The sequence below is a fragment of the Rhinatrema bivittatum genome, chromosome 2, assembly GCF_901001135.1.
Source record: "Rhinatrema bivittatum chromosome 2, aRhiBiv1.1, whole genome shotgun sequence".
NCBI lineage: Eukaryota > Metazoa > Chordata > Amphibia > Gymnophiona > Rhinatrematidae > Rhinatrema > Rhinatrema bivittatum.
Window position 1 is genome coordinate 70,813,135 of NC_042616.1, and position 15,281 is coordinate 70,828,415.

At 45.7% G+C, this 15,281-nt stretch overlaps 1 protein-coding gene across 2 annotated transcripts in view; it reads right to left on the reverse strand.

Moving 5' to 3' along the window:
- Positions 1 to 15,281, reverse strand: part of GJC2 (gap junction protein gamma 2) — a 132,882-nt gene that overhangs the window by 43,851 nt on the left and 73,750 nt on the right. The window lies entirely within an intron of this gene.

Sequence of the window (15,281 nt, forward strand, 5' to 3'; positions counted from 1 at the left end):
AAATTCTCAAAAAAAAAATAATCTGTTTTTGGAATCTTTGATTTTGGTCTTTTTGCCAGGTCCCCTTTCCATTTGGTTTTAATATATTTTATTTCACACTTTACTCTTTTCTTTAACTGACAGGCCATACCCTCACTCTATCATAATTTGCATTAAGCGTGTGAACATTGCCCAGACTTCTAATAAGGCAGGCACGGCCGCAATACCACTATTCACTTAAGATTTATACTGGTGGGCATGGCTAAGTTAAAAAGAGTTTTCAGTAAACGTTAAACTTCAGTATCATCATAAGCAGCTGAAACAAATATCTGCAGGGAAAAGAGGAGGGCTTTTATCGTTTTTGTACAGGCTGCTGCCCTTTAGCTAAGTTGGAAGCTGATGTGATGGAATGAAGATCTCGCTGTATTTCCTCTCTGAGGGCAGGCAGGGATTTGGGTTTGTTTTCAGAGGAAGCCACCACAGACCGGTGAATGCACCGAAATTGCACATCAGCATCAAGCTTCCTTTCCACAGACATGGCGGCGCACATCTGTGTGTCATAACAGCCACTTGAATAGTTCTTCAACAGCTAAGGATGTGCATTTATTTTATTTCTCATTTTTTAGTGTGCACTATCTCAATACCTATACGCACAAATGCAGCTTCTACCGTGTAAGGGGGGGATTATAGTAGACTGTGCCGACACCATTTCCAGTTTTCCCAGGTAAGGGATAGGACTTCCAAACCCCTCTAGTTTATTAGCCTTCCATTTCCCCTGTTAGCCCCTACCTTTAAAATCCCGCCGACCTATTTTTCTTTATTACTTACACGTCCTGTATAGCAGAAGTAAAGTTACGAGGCAGGGGACCCTGACGCGCACCTATGCCTGTAAGAATTTACACGCAAATTTGAAGTTGAAATCCAGGAACTCCCATGCCCCGTTCACACCCCTTTCTGAACTTTTCATTTGTGCACGTAGCGGGAGATACGCACATGTGCGGACGCCTTTTTTAAATCCGCTAGGCGTGTGCCGGCCCGACATATTCTCGTATCTCCTGGTTTTGGCGAGTGCCAGGCTTTTGAAATTCACCTTTTAAGTGGAAACAAAAATAAAACAAAAATGAAAAAATGAATGCAACAAATGGAAAAACCCAGAACCACTGGAAAAAAAAAAAAGATGAAATTGTTTTTGCTGCATGTCCCTACTAGCATCTCCATTTCCATAAGGGAGAAGGACAAGTCCTGCAAAGCAACCGACCCTGTTCTGTGTTATTTTTTTTTAAACAAGTACCATTTTTCCAAATTCAGACAGGATACATGCAAATCAGCACACAATATGCACGCAAAGGGCAGAAAGTTGGGATCTGGGTAACTGAGGGAGCTCACTTTTGACAATAAAGAATAATGCGTGCTGGCAAGTTGCTCACGTCTGGGATATTTTTTCTTTTAACTCAGCAGCATCTTCCTGCTACTTTGGACTTACAGCTCAGTAGGAATCGGAACTGGGATCAGGCGCCATTGCAACCATCTGGGGATTTCCCCCTATTTTATATTCCCTCCCAGTTCACCTACTACTACTATTACTGCCACTACTAGCAGGGCTTCACTTCTGGGGGGAAGGGCCTGGAACGCAGTTCCACCACTTCTTGTCAGACAGAAGAGGCAGAACAGAGCTGTTCTTTTCTAGCCCCTCTCCTTCATGCAGCCTGCAGAGAAGTGGAGTCGGTTAGCCTGAAGCAGACAGAGAACAGCCAACCCTGCTCCCTAAACCAATCACTTCCCTCTCTGTTCTACAGGGAACAGGAGGGGGACGGAGCGATACTGAAGCAGATGCGGCAGAGCAAAGAACAAGTATACGTTTGAAATTTATGAACTGCAGTGCCAGTCGTCAAGGCTTCATCCCTGGCCTTAATGATCAGCACTCGAGGCCGGTGGTAGGTTTTTGGCTTCCCTGGTTCATTCATTCTCTGTCCTGGGCCTACCAAAAATAAGCCCTGCTCCCTTCACTGATATAAACTTTAAAAACTATCCTCCCCTCTCCCAGTACCAGTGATTGGAGTAAGGGTATTAGGTGCACTAGGGGAACCTTATAGCCTTGCACAACGCCCCCCACCACATTCTAGAGTTATGCATTTATATTTATATGAAAAATATCAAAGTACAGTATTCTGAGGTAAAAATATCACTTACATTATATTTACATGCACGGCTGAGACGCCAACCAGAACTCCCTGCAAAAAAAAGAACACCTGGAACCCATATGGCAGGGGTCAGGAACCTTTTTGGCTGAGAGAGCCATAAACACCACATATATTAAATTGTAATTCCATGAGAGCCATACAATATGTTTAAAATGAAATACAAGTAAATGTGTGCATTTTATGTAAGATCACACTTTTAAAGTACAATAAGTCTCTGAAAATATTACACCAGGCCTTAAGACACCAATACATCTCCTATTAGGAAAACGGACCAAGCCAGGCTGCTATAGAGTCCTACACAGAAACTACACGCCAGCAAAAAACCTCACCTGAATCACATGCTGTCCCTCACCTAACATAGAATAAAGAGACCAAAACGCATAACAAGAAGCATGCACAAAAAACTGAATTGGAAACTGCAACAAGCCAGAGTCTCTGTAAGCAGTGCAACAAAGGAAAAAAAGAAACATCACCCATCCTTATAAAACAAATCAAGAAATATAAAATCATCAGCAGTAAAACTGTACTAACAAAAAGAACATATTTCGAAACAGCTGAGGAGTGGAATATCCAATAATTAAAAACTCATATAAAACATTTCCAGATACCAACAAAATATTTCAAAATAGCAGACACAAAGACCCAGTAATGAAAAATAATAAGGATACAAAAATTTTTTTGCTCTGCATACCTGGGAACGTTTGATATCCAGGTGTCCTGAGATTGTTCTGAATTAGCAGGAGGAGGGGTGGTTTGTTTGGAACTTTCTCCTCTCTCAGTCACATACCAGCGCGCTCTCTCACACTGGCTCTCAATGACACACCTATACACACATGCTCTCAGTACTCACATATACACATGTTTTTTCTCTCTCACTTATATAGGCTCTTAATTACACATTTACACACATGCTGTCTCTCTTTTCACGCTTACACACACACACAGGCTTTCAATCACATAAATACATGCTGTCTTTTTCTCTCACACACAGACTCTCATTCACATGCTTACAAACATGTCCTCTCTTTCTCTCATTTACACACAGGCTCTCAATCACATACTCACATGCTCCCTCACCTAAATCAGCTCTCAATCATACACAGACACACATGGTCTCTCTCTCTCATTTAAACACAGGCTCTCAATCACATACTCACATGCTCCCTCACCTAAATCAGCTCTCAGTCACACACAGGCACACATGATCTCTCTCTTACTTATACACTCAGGCTCTTAATCATACATACACATGATTTCTCTCACACACAATCATACACACATACTCTTTCACACAAACAGGTTTTCAATCACAAACTTCCACATACAGGTTCCCAATGGTAAACTTACATTCATGCTCTCTCTCTCTCACAGGCAGGCTCTCAATCACAGACATACTCTCTTTCACATGTACAGGCTCTCAATCATTCACATACATGCAATCTCTCACTCACTCACACACACACACAGCCCCCCCCCCCCCCCCCCCGCGGCCCGGAAGAGGAAGTGGAGAGTATCGGGTGCGTGCGCGGCAAGAAGAGGCCACGCTAGTGCGCTCGGCATCGGCCCGAAGAAAAGAAGACTGCAGCGCGACTCGGAGGAAAATGAAGAGCTTCAACCGCGGCCGATGGGACTCCGCCTCCGCGAGGGCTGAAAATGAAGAGGTTAGCGTTGGGAGAAGGCTGCTGCTGCCGCGAGTTCCCGGGGTGGGGGAGAGAGAGAGTGAATGAGCGAGCAAACACACATGCTTGCTCGCTCATTCACTCTCTCTCTCCCCCACCCCGGGAACTCGCGGCAGCAGCAGCCTTCTCCCAACGCTAACCTCTTCATTTTCAGCCCTCGCGGAGGCGGAGTCCCATCGGCCGCGGTTGAAGCTCTTCATTTTCCTCCGAGTCGCGCTGCAGTCTTCTTTTCTTCGGGCCGATGCCGAGCGCACTAGCGTGGCCTCTTCTTGCTGCGCACGCACCCGATACTCTCCACTTCCTCTTCCGGGCCGCGGGGGGGGGGGGGGGGGGGGGAAGAAGAGAGCACGCCGGTGCCGCTGACTCCAGCTGTCCTGCCGTGTTCCGCCCGGGCTGACAGCATTTTAAGCCCGGGCGGAGGAGGACCGGGGAGCAGCTGGGTCAGCGGGAAAGTGTGGCGACACTTGTCTGCGAGCCAGATGCAGCACTCAAAAGAGCCATATCTGGCTCGCGAGCCATGGGTTCCCGACCCCTGCCATATGGTATTAGGCCTATTGTGATGGGTGTTGGGTGTGGGCTTGATCCTCTGAAAGCCCAAATACACTAATACACTTCCTATTAGGAGAATGCCTCACCTCAGTCACACATGCAGAACATAAAGAGACCTTCACCAAATACAGCATTGAGCAACCATAAAGCAGAAATACAAACGTGCAGACAAAAACTGAACTGGAAACCACAAGAAGCCAGACTCTCTATGCAGTGCAACAATAAAATCAAGAAATAAAATAAATACATAATCAAAATACTAAAAACATACTAATAATATTATTTAAAAAAAGCTGATGAATAAAAGATCAAATAATTAAAAACTCATATACAAGTTTTTTTTTTTAAATGTACTAAATAAACACCAACAAAATATTTCAAAACAACAGACACAGCAAATAACACCTGAAAAATAAAACTAAAAAGGATTTTAAAAATTCATGCTCTCCATACCCAGGAACTTTTGATTTACAGTCACCCAGGGATTGTCGTGGAGTAGTGGGATGGGACGCACAAACTTTCTCCTCTGTTTCTTATACATACACACAAATACACACACAGATATGCTCCCTCTCAGACAAACTCGCAGGTGTCTCCAGCTCTTCTTTGGATGGGATGTACCAGCAGCCCCAGGCCCTCATCTTCATTTCAGCTGCTGGCAGGTTGGAATCCACCTGCCCTCCCCCCCCCCCCCCCCCCCATTTTCTCACTCTCTCACACACACATTCACACCAGACAAGCTCCATTTACATGCACACACCCCAATCAGGCTCACATCCACTCAAATCCCAGGCAGGCTCCCATTTACATCCACCCAAATCCTAAGCAGGCTCTCATTCTTACACAAACACACACCCTGCTCATCCCAGGAAAGCTCCCATGCATGCATGCACACACACACACACAAACCCCCACACACCCACCCCAGGCAGGTTCCCATTCACACACACACACACACACACACACACACACACTCATCCTAGGCAGGCTCCCATTCACACACACACACACACTCAATCCCAGGCAGCCTCCCGTTCACACACCTACACATACACCCATCCCAGGCAGTCTCCTATACACATACACACACACACACATCCATCCATCACAGGCAGCTTCCCATTCACTCATCCCAGGCAGTCTTCTGTTCACACACACATCCATACACACATACCCATCACAGGTAATCTTCCATTCACAACCCACTCATTCCAGGCAGCTTCCCATTCACACACACACACACACCAGGCAGTCAGGGTCCATGAGTCATTCCTCCTCTGCTGCTGCTGCCAGCCTCTTCCTTTGTGGAGAAAAGCCATTCTGCAGCTTCTCTTCCTGTGCTAGCACCACGGTAATTCAACACTTGCAATGCTAGCACTTCCTGTATTCTCATCTCGCAAGAAATCAGGAAGTTGTAGCACCGCAAGTGTTCAATACTGTGGGGCCAGCACTGAAAGAGGAGCTGAAGGATGGGCTTCCTCTGCTGTGGCCTCCTGCTTCTGCTGCCAGTGGGATCGGGTCCACTGGCGGCAGCATGGGCCTCTCCCTGCTCCTGACACTGCCCCACAGGATATGCCGCCCTTTGCAATTGCACGGTTTGCACACCTGGTGGTGCTGGGCCTTTTAGCACTATAGCTCACAAGTGTCTTTTTGTGTCTGTTATCCAAAACTTAATTTCTAGCAGAACAACTCAGAATGGCCTTCTACTGCCATTTTTCTGGGACCTAAGGAGGCAAAGATGGCAGAATATATTAGTTCTGGCTCCCCTGCAGAAAAGAGTACAACTTGTGGTAGCAGGGATAATTTCTGGCTTCCCAGACCCCACAGGAAGCAGTGCAGAGTGTGTTACAGCTGCTTATTCTGAGATTGGAGCAGCCACATGGCCATGAGGAAGAATGACCAAGACTGAAGAGACAGGTGGTGAATACTTGCTGCTACGAGCTCTGTTTGCATTTATGTGTTTATGGGAGAAATTGAGCACCTGGCCTTGGCCTCACAAAGGTCACACTCAGCCTTAGCCCTGTTCCCCCACTCCGTCTCCCCTCCCCCTTCCTGCCCTGACCCCTGCTTCTTCTCCCCTCCTACACCCCTACCTCCACTCCACAGTTCCATTTCCTTTTAGTCTACAAATTAAGCCCTAACTATTGCTACTGCTACACATTTATCTAGCGCTACAAGGTTTACATAGTGCCACACAGATACACAGAAGAGAAATTCCCTGTTCATTGTTGCAATAATTCTCGGCTGGGGGCCATTAACCAGCACTCCTTCTAGAACCCTGAAATCATAAAGTATCACAGTGACATAGTCAATGAGGCAGATAAAAACAAAAATGTCCCATCCAGTCTGCCCAGCAAGGTGTTTAGCGTTTATTATTGCGCTTACTATCCACTACATCCAACCAAGTGGTCAGTGCGGCTTACGATAAAAACTTACAAAAATACTAAACCAATAATTAAAATCAGCAACCGCACATTTGTCTAAAAATTACAGCTTTTAAGCTTTTTTTCCTAAAAAAACTCGTAGTCTTCCCCTCTCCTTCATAAAGGACCAATTGCACTCTACTATGCAGGACCCTTCACCGAAAAAGTTCTTGACTGCGCCTCCTGAGAGCGGCAGGCTTTTAAGGTAAGAACACAAAGCGAATCTCTGATCATCCCAACGAAGAGGACACACACACACTTATGTGGGTTTATCAGCTCTGTTAAGGGAAAATCTTCCACATAATCATGCGCCTTAAAAATCAAACATAAAAAACTTTAAAATGCATCCCGGTAATCAGCGCAAGGGCTCCAGCACCGGCAAAATACCAGTACCTGATAAATCTTGGGCCGCCCCTCTCTGAACTAATTCTAAAAACCCGTAACAATACTGGCCCCATGCATTCTGTTTGTCATTGTAACTGCCGCTCCTCGCAAGTTTCCCCCTCCGAGGAACGACTGGGACTCCCCCTCCACCGCTGCCTCGCCAGCAACGTCCAACCTGGGAAGCACAGTCCTGGGAATCGAATCCAGAATCCTCTCTCACATGGCACCAATTACTGGGCCAGCCTGCCACTGGCAAACACAAAGGAGGAAATATAACGCATGCCTCCAGAGTACATTAGATTTTTTTTTTTTTATGCATGTACTACATTCTGCTACTCGTTCAGAACGCTAATGGAACAGTGCAACTGCGATGCGATGCAAAGCTTAGCCCGATGCCTTCAGGGACTGACACCAGCAAAAGGCAGTTTTTAATAGTCCCATGCTCCCACTTTGTTCATTGCAGCAACGGTCCTGAGGCCAGGAACCATGCACCAAGGCTCCATCAGGAACCCCACCCTGTGCCATGGGATCTAAATCCAGCCACCAGATGTCGCCCTTAACAATGATCATGACTTCCCTCCCCCAGGGCAGCACCCCGGGCCCTGGCTGACCTCGGAGTGCGGAAGGCATGATCTGGGAATCAAACCAGAGGTTTCATTTTAATAAATCAGCTTTTCTCTCTCGGGGCCAGCTTGAAATAATTCCTGCAGGCTGCTTGCTTGTCATTAACCGCAGACAGAACACATGGGCGGGGATAAGCGCTAGGGCTTACAATCGGCCGCACACAAACCTCCATCACTGCCACTGCAGTTTATAGCAAATCGGTTATAGGGCCGTTTAATAACAACAACTACAACAAAAACCCAAACATTTGGTGCTTCACTGAGGGGCCCCTAAATTTAGGGAGATTTTCATCCAAATCAGGTGCCTAATTTTAGACCTGCAATTCATTATTTTAAATTTAGGGAGGCTAAGATGCCTTGAACTGAAATCAGTGCTAAATACCTAACTTTTTTCTCCCTGCTCCATCTCTGCCCTCCACAGCTTCCTAATTGTAAATGCTTAGTGAAAACAGGAGCCTAAATTAAGTGCTCAATGTTTTATGTTAAGCACCCCTTTAAAAACTGAGCCCCATGCTCTTTAGAAGGTAAGTGACATTGTGTCTGTTGGTTAATATAAATCCTGCACACACAGTACTGAAGATTCATGCACCAAAATAGCTTTTTTTTTTTTTTAAAGAAATTCAACTGTACTCCCTACCTAAATCACTGGTTCTCAACCTGGTCCTCAGGATCTGCCCAAGTGACTGGTCTGGTCCCGAGGACCAGGTTGATAAGCACTGCCTGGGAGAGGGCGTGGGGGGTGCTACATGAGAGGCGGTGAGGCATCACCAATGCAAGAAAATCTGGGACAAGCACAAAGGATCCTTATTTGTGAGGCAGCGAGGGCGATGCTGGAGATCAAGCAGGGGGGAAAAGCTTCCCAAACCTGTCCTGGGGACCCCACAGCCGCAGGATATCCGCAATGATTATGCACAAGATTTATTTACATGTACGGGCTTTGCGACGTATGCAAGCTGGATGTTGTCAGGAGAGGTTTGGGTCTAAGGTACAGCAGTGGGAAGGAAGAATGAACAGCTGGGTTGGGCTGTCCTTATATGCCATTATAATCTATGTTTGCATGTGGCTGACAGGAGTTTGGCTGTATGGTTGCATTAGTTACCAATGCTAGGACTCATACCACGTAATTTACTTGTGGGGGCTTATGGAGACAAGAGTAGCTTCAAGACATTTTTTCCAGTTCCTTCACACCTCACTGTCAGGAGCACTGGTGAGCGAATTAACAAAGAAATCGAGTTTGCAAATATAAATGTAAAAAAAAAGATTCACCTTTGGTTTGGAGAAATTCTCTTGCAGAAACAGAGAAGAAATCTGTAGATAAGATCTACTTGGTACACCCAGTCTGCCCATTCGTGACTTAGGTCTTACTCAGTCACAAAAGTTTCCTGAAAGTATTCGTCCACGTCTAGTCAGGGGACTACTGGAGAGTTTCTAAAGCCATCAGCATTATAGGCTGTGGCACCAATGATATACAGAACATGCTCTTATAAACAATTTATGTCTTCTGAGGGTAAGAGAGACAAAACAATGTTAGCTCATGGAAAGATCAACCAGACTTTAACCTTTTCACCTTGACAAAAAGTACAGACAGCCCAAGCAGAGAAGCACTTTTTTTTTTTATTTATTCTACCTGTCAGAGTCAACTTCTCCCATGTTCTTATCTCTATTTAAAACCTAGAAGCTACCATTAGAACAGGGGACATTAACAGTGCCTCTGCATATCTCTCTGCCAACAAGACTGACTGCAGCACATCTTACACTACTGCATTAGACAACCGTAATTTAACTTTCCGCTCAAAGCCTTCTGGTGGGAAGGTGCTACTTTTTACAGTGGCCTCAGTCATAAATGCAGCCGTTTGCAATCTGGATCTTCAACGTGGGGGCTGTTATGGGGGGGGGGGGGGGGGATCAGCCCCATCGCGTACTAATCCTAAACACTAGTGCAGCCTTACTTGCACAAGAACAAGGTCCCCAAGTGCTACGGGTTGATAAAACAACTAATACTGCTGGCTGATGATAAATATGGAGGCTTATTATTGTCCTCAGCACAAACTCCTTCCACTCCTCCCACTTTCTTCCTGGGCCCTGCAGTTCCTTGTGTGCAGCCGTGCACACGTGTAACTTACACTCACCAGCGATGTGTGCGTACGTTCGGACACACCCTCCGCGACAGGTGCCCTTGCTCTAGCGAAACGCACCTAAAAAAAAGCAGTTCTGGCAATCATTAGTATTTCATTTCTTCTTATTTTTTAAATTTCTGTTATTCCAATGTTTTCCAGCCCAGTCCTGGAGGCACAACTAAGCAGGGCCGACGGAAGCACTGGGTGGAGTAGGTGGGCTCCTGGAGCACCGCAGCCCTGGCTGGAGGCAGCGCCAGCGATGGCCCCTCCCTTCTTCCCTCACGAGGACGGCCGTGGACCTCTGCAAGCAGGGAGGAGGAGGAGAGGCCATCGCTGCCACCACCGGAAGGAGCAGGCTACAGTTTTGGGCCACAGGGCTGGAAGGAAAGGAAGGTGGAGCAGTGTGGCCAGGGGGAGCAGCATCGGACCTTGCAGCAGTCAGGCGCAGGAGGAGGAGGAGGAGCAGCAGCAGGCCTGCGTGGTCAGGAGCAGGAGGCAGAGCAACATCAGCCCGCGCAGCCAGAAGAAAAAAAAAAGAGGAGTCTCATTGGCTCCTGGGGCTGAAGGAGGACTGCTGTTGCTGCTTCCAAAGGGAGGGAAAAAGTGAGTGAAAGAAAGAGTATTTGCATACGTGAGAGTGTGTGTGCATATATGAGAGGAGAAACTCTGTGTGCAACAACTCCCCCTATCCCCTTGCTATCCATGACAATCTCGGGGCATTTGGAAATTAAACGTTTTCAGGTATGGAGAGAGGGGGATTTTTTTTTTTATCCTCATTAATTTTAATCATTGACTGTTATTTGATGAGTCTGCTGTTTTGAAATATTTTATTGGTGTTCAGAAAATTTTTATATAACATTTTAATTATTGGATGTTATTCTGTTTGTCAACTATTTTAAAATATTTTTATAATTATGGTTTTACTATTATAATTGCTGTTTTATATTTCTTGATTTTATTGTTTGATGTTTTATGAGTGGTGGTAATGTTTCTATTTTTCAATTGTAGCATACAGATTCGCGCTTGTTGCAGTTTCCAGTTCAGCATGTTGCTATTTATACTTTATGGTCTCTTTATTCTGTATTTGGTTACAGTCTGTGTTCTGCTAGCTTATAGTTTCTGTGCAGGGATTTATAGCAGCCTGGCTTGTTCTGTTTTCCTAATAGGGGGTAATATAAGGCCTGGTGTATTTTTTGCAAGTTGCATTTTGATAGGTAAGGTTGTTACAGTTTGAGTGATGGCAGTTAGTGCTGTTTTAATATGGGAGATTTAATACATTGTAATTGTAATTCAGTTTACTCACAGCTTTCCGAGGCAAACCCACACCCAAAACATGTCACAACTGGCCTAATACCATAGAGTCCAAATGTCTTTTTTGCAGGGTTTCTTGGTACCACAACAATGCATGTAAATATAATATAAATGCTGTAAGTGTATTATTACCTCAGAAAACTGTACTTTGAATGTCCTTTTTCATGTAAATCTGTTATTAGAAATGCATAATTGCATTATTTTTTTTGTGTGGGAGGAGTCATGGCTGGGGTGGCAAAATGCTATAAGATTCACCTAGGGCGCCTAATAGCATTGCACTGGCCCTAATCTTAAAGTTCTTTTTCACTCAATGCACAATTAAGCTCTGGAATTTGTTGCCAGAGGATGTGGTTAGTGCAGTTAGTGTAGCTGTGTTCAAAAAAAGTTTGGATAAGTTCTTGGAAGAGAAGTCCATTAACGGCTATTAATCAAGTTGTCTTAGAGAATAGCCACTGCTATTACTGGCATCAGTAGCATGGGATCTACTTAGTGTTTGGGTACTTGCCAGGTTCTTATGGCCTGGATTGGCCTCTGTTGGAAACAGGATGCTGGGCTTGATGAACCCTTGGTCTGACCCAGCATGGCATGTTCTTATGTTCTTATCTGGTTTTCAGGATAGCCACATGAGATAGATTTGCATACACTGGCTCTTCAATTTAAACATGAGGAATATCATGAAAACTAGACTGTTAGGTGTGCCTTCAGGCCTGTGTTGGGAAACAATGTCAGAGACAGGCAAAAACAAAATTACTATTTATATAGACATAGTTTAATGAGAAAGAGTCAAAATGTTTTTTTCAAAAGGAATTCTTGCCTTACTAGAGTTTTTTGAATGTGTAAATGAGGATAAAAGTGAGCCGTGATATAATATATTTGGATTTTCAGAAGGCATCTGGCATGGGAGACTCCTCAGGAAACTGAAGGTCATGGGATCGGAGGCAGTGTCCTGTTATGGATTGGTAATTGGATAAAAGACAGGAAACAGAGGGTAAGTCTAAATGGTCAGTTTTCCAAATGGAGAAAGGTTGCTAAGGGAGTGCCCCAGGGGTCTATGCTGGGCCCTGTGCCATTTAGCATATTCATAAATGATCTGGAGAAAGAAATGAGGTGACCAAATTTGCAGATAACACAAAATCGTTTTTGAGTCATTAAAACAGAAGCAGATTGTGAAGAATTGTAAAAGGCCCTTATGAGACAAGGGGACTGGGCATCTAAATGGCAGATGCAATTTAATGTGGACAAGTGCAAAGTAATGCACGTAAGGAAAAATAATCCCAAATGCAGATAGAGAATGTAGGGTTCTGAGTTAAGAGTCTCCACCCAGGAAAAGGGCCTTGTGGACAATGCTTTGAAATCTTCGGCTCAGCATGCAGGGGCAGACAACAAGGCAAATAGAAGGTTTGGATTATTTAGAAAGGAACAGAGAACAAAATGGAGTATAAAATATCGCCTTCGGGTAGATCCATGGTGCAACCCCAACTTGAGTACTGTGTGCAGTTCTGCTGAACCATCTCAAAAAAAAGACCTACCGGATATAGAAATGGTACCGAGAAGGGAGATACAAATGATAAAGGAGGTGGAAAAGCTCGCTTATGGAGAAAGACTAAACAGATTAGGGGCTCTGTAGTACGAAAAAGAGTTGACAGCAGGGATATGATTGAGATTTATAAATCATGAGTGGGGTGGATTGGGTAAATATGGATCAGTTATTTACCCTTTCAAAAAACACTAGAGCTAGGGACACTCCATGAAACTAGCAACTGGCAGGTTTAAAATAAATCGGAGGAAGTATTTTTTTTTTTCACTCGGCGCACAATCAAGCCTTGGAATCTGTTGCCAGAGGATGTGGTCAGGGCAACCAACATCGCGGGGTTTCAAAAGAGGACTGGACAAGTTCCTGAAGGAAAAGTCCATAAACCGTTATAAGCCAGGTAGACTTGGGAAAGCCAGCGCTTTATCCCGTGGGGATCTGCCGGGTACTCGGAAACCAAACTGGCCAGTGCTGGAGACAGAACGCCGGGCTCCATGGACCTTGGGCTGATCCAGCACGGCACTTCTGATGTTCTTACATTCCATCAAGGGTCTCTTCCAGTTCTTTCTTTTGCAGACCTAATCAAGACCCGTATCAATTCTTCACTGAACTTTGAGAGCAGTGGGGGTAGTGAAAAGAAGATGGGGGACAGGGGAAGGGGTTAGGTAGGGGAACATATGGATGAGGGCAGGGGAGCTGGAACAATTTTCATAGTGGAGGTGCAGAAAACTGCTTTTAGCCTACAGGTGAGGGGATGGCATTAATATTAATAAATATTTTAGGGCTTCAGGACGTAGGGCATACAACAACTGGGAAAAGTTGAGTTTGGAATGATGCAGAACAGAGATGTTAATGAGACAGAGGATAGCTATGGAAGGAAGAGCTGGGGGGATAAGAGACAGTGCGGGATTTATGGGGATCAGGGAGGCCAATGGTCATCACAAACAGCTAAAGTAATTTTAACTTTATTCCATTAAAAGATGGAAAAACGTATGCAGTAGTTTTAGATTTTCGGTAACCTCGCCTGCCCCCCCTCCCCAACCTGCCAAAAAATAAAAAGAGAATAAAACCCCAGCCCTGCAGCTGCATGCAAGAAGATTTATGTATAAGAGCAAGAGACAAAGCAGAGAAACGGCTGATAAAGACTGAAGAGACTGTACAAACTGTGGGGAAGTTACAATAGTAGGAGATCAGGTCAGCAAAACAGAAAAAAAGCAGCAAGAAGTGGTAGAGTAGCATAAAAGAAAGAAAATAAAAGGCGGCAAAGGAGAGAAACCGGTTGGAAGAAATATTGTTAGAGACGAAACTGAGGATCACATGTGTGGTGAACGTAAGGGGGTAGATTTTATAATTTTGCGTGAGCGTGAACAAAAGTACGCTGGATTTTATAAGATACGCGCGTATCTTATAAAATCCGGGGTCGGTGTGCGCAAGGGGGTGCACATTTGTGCAACCTGCGCGCGCCGAGCCCGGCGCGTGCTGCCTGTTCCCTCAGAGGCCGCTCCGAAATCGGAGCGGCCTCTGAGGGAACTTTCTTTCCACCCCCCCGCACCTTCCCCTCCCTTCCCCTACCTAACTCACCCCCCCGGCCCTATCTAAACCCCCCCTACCTTTTGTTGGCAGATTTACGCCTGCTGAAAGCAGACGTAAATCTGCGAGCGCCAGCGGGCTGCTGGCGCGCCATCACCCAACCCGGGGGCTAGTCTGGAGGCCTCGACCACACCCTCGGGCCGGTGCCACGCCCCCGGTCCCGCCCCACCCTAGACACGCCTCCTCCCCGCCCCTTTTACGAAGCCCCGGGACTTACGCACGCGCCAGAGTGCGCAGGGCATTTAAAATCCGGCCCAAGGTGTGCGTGTGCGTGGCTGCGCACGCTGCACATAAACAAGAAAAATGATTTTACTTTCTACATTTTTTAGATTCCTATTTTTCTCTCCCATCTGCTCCACTACTCCTCATTCTTGGACTTTTTGTGGTCCGACAGCCGTAAGCTTTCATTCGCAGATCCTGGTATGTGTTCTCCCATGTTTCTCATCCTGGTCCCCCCTCAGTCTGGCTCTTCCAGCAGTGGTCCCCTGCCGAGTAGGGTTGCCAAATGGCTCCAGATTTTCAGGACAGGTTGATCCAGTCCTGGTTTTACTCCCCTGCATGCAGGTACTTATACAGTATTGCTTTTCTTAGGGACTGCAATATCAGAATAAGTCCCAGGATCCAATGGGGTAAAATCAGGACTGGATCAACCTGAAAATCTGGAGCCAGTTGGCAACCCTTCTGCCAAGAAGTGCAGACTATGACTCTCTTTGGAGACAGGTACGAGTGTGCTGTATGATGGCCAACACTACAGCCAGATCTCCTTGCCTCTCTAGGGAGTTGTGATATGAATGTAGGCAATGCCTCAGGTCACTCCTGATCCCAGCCAGCCTGAAGAGCAGGTCTAGAATTGATTGTGAGTTTTGTACAGGCTGTGGTATTGGGTTAGCCACA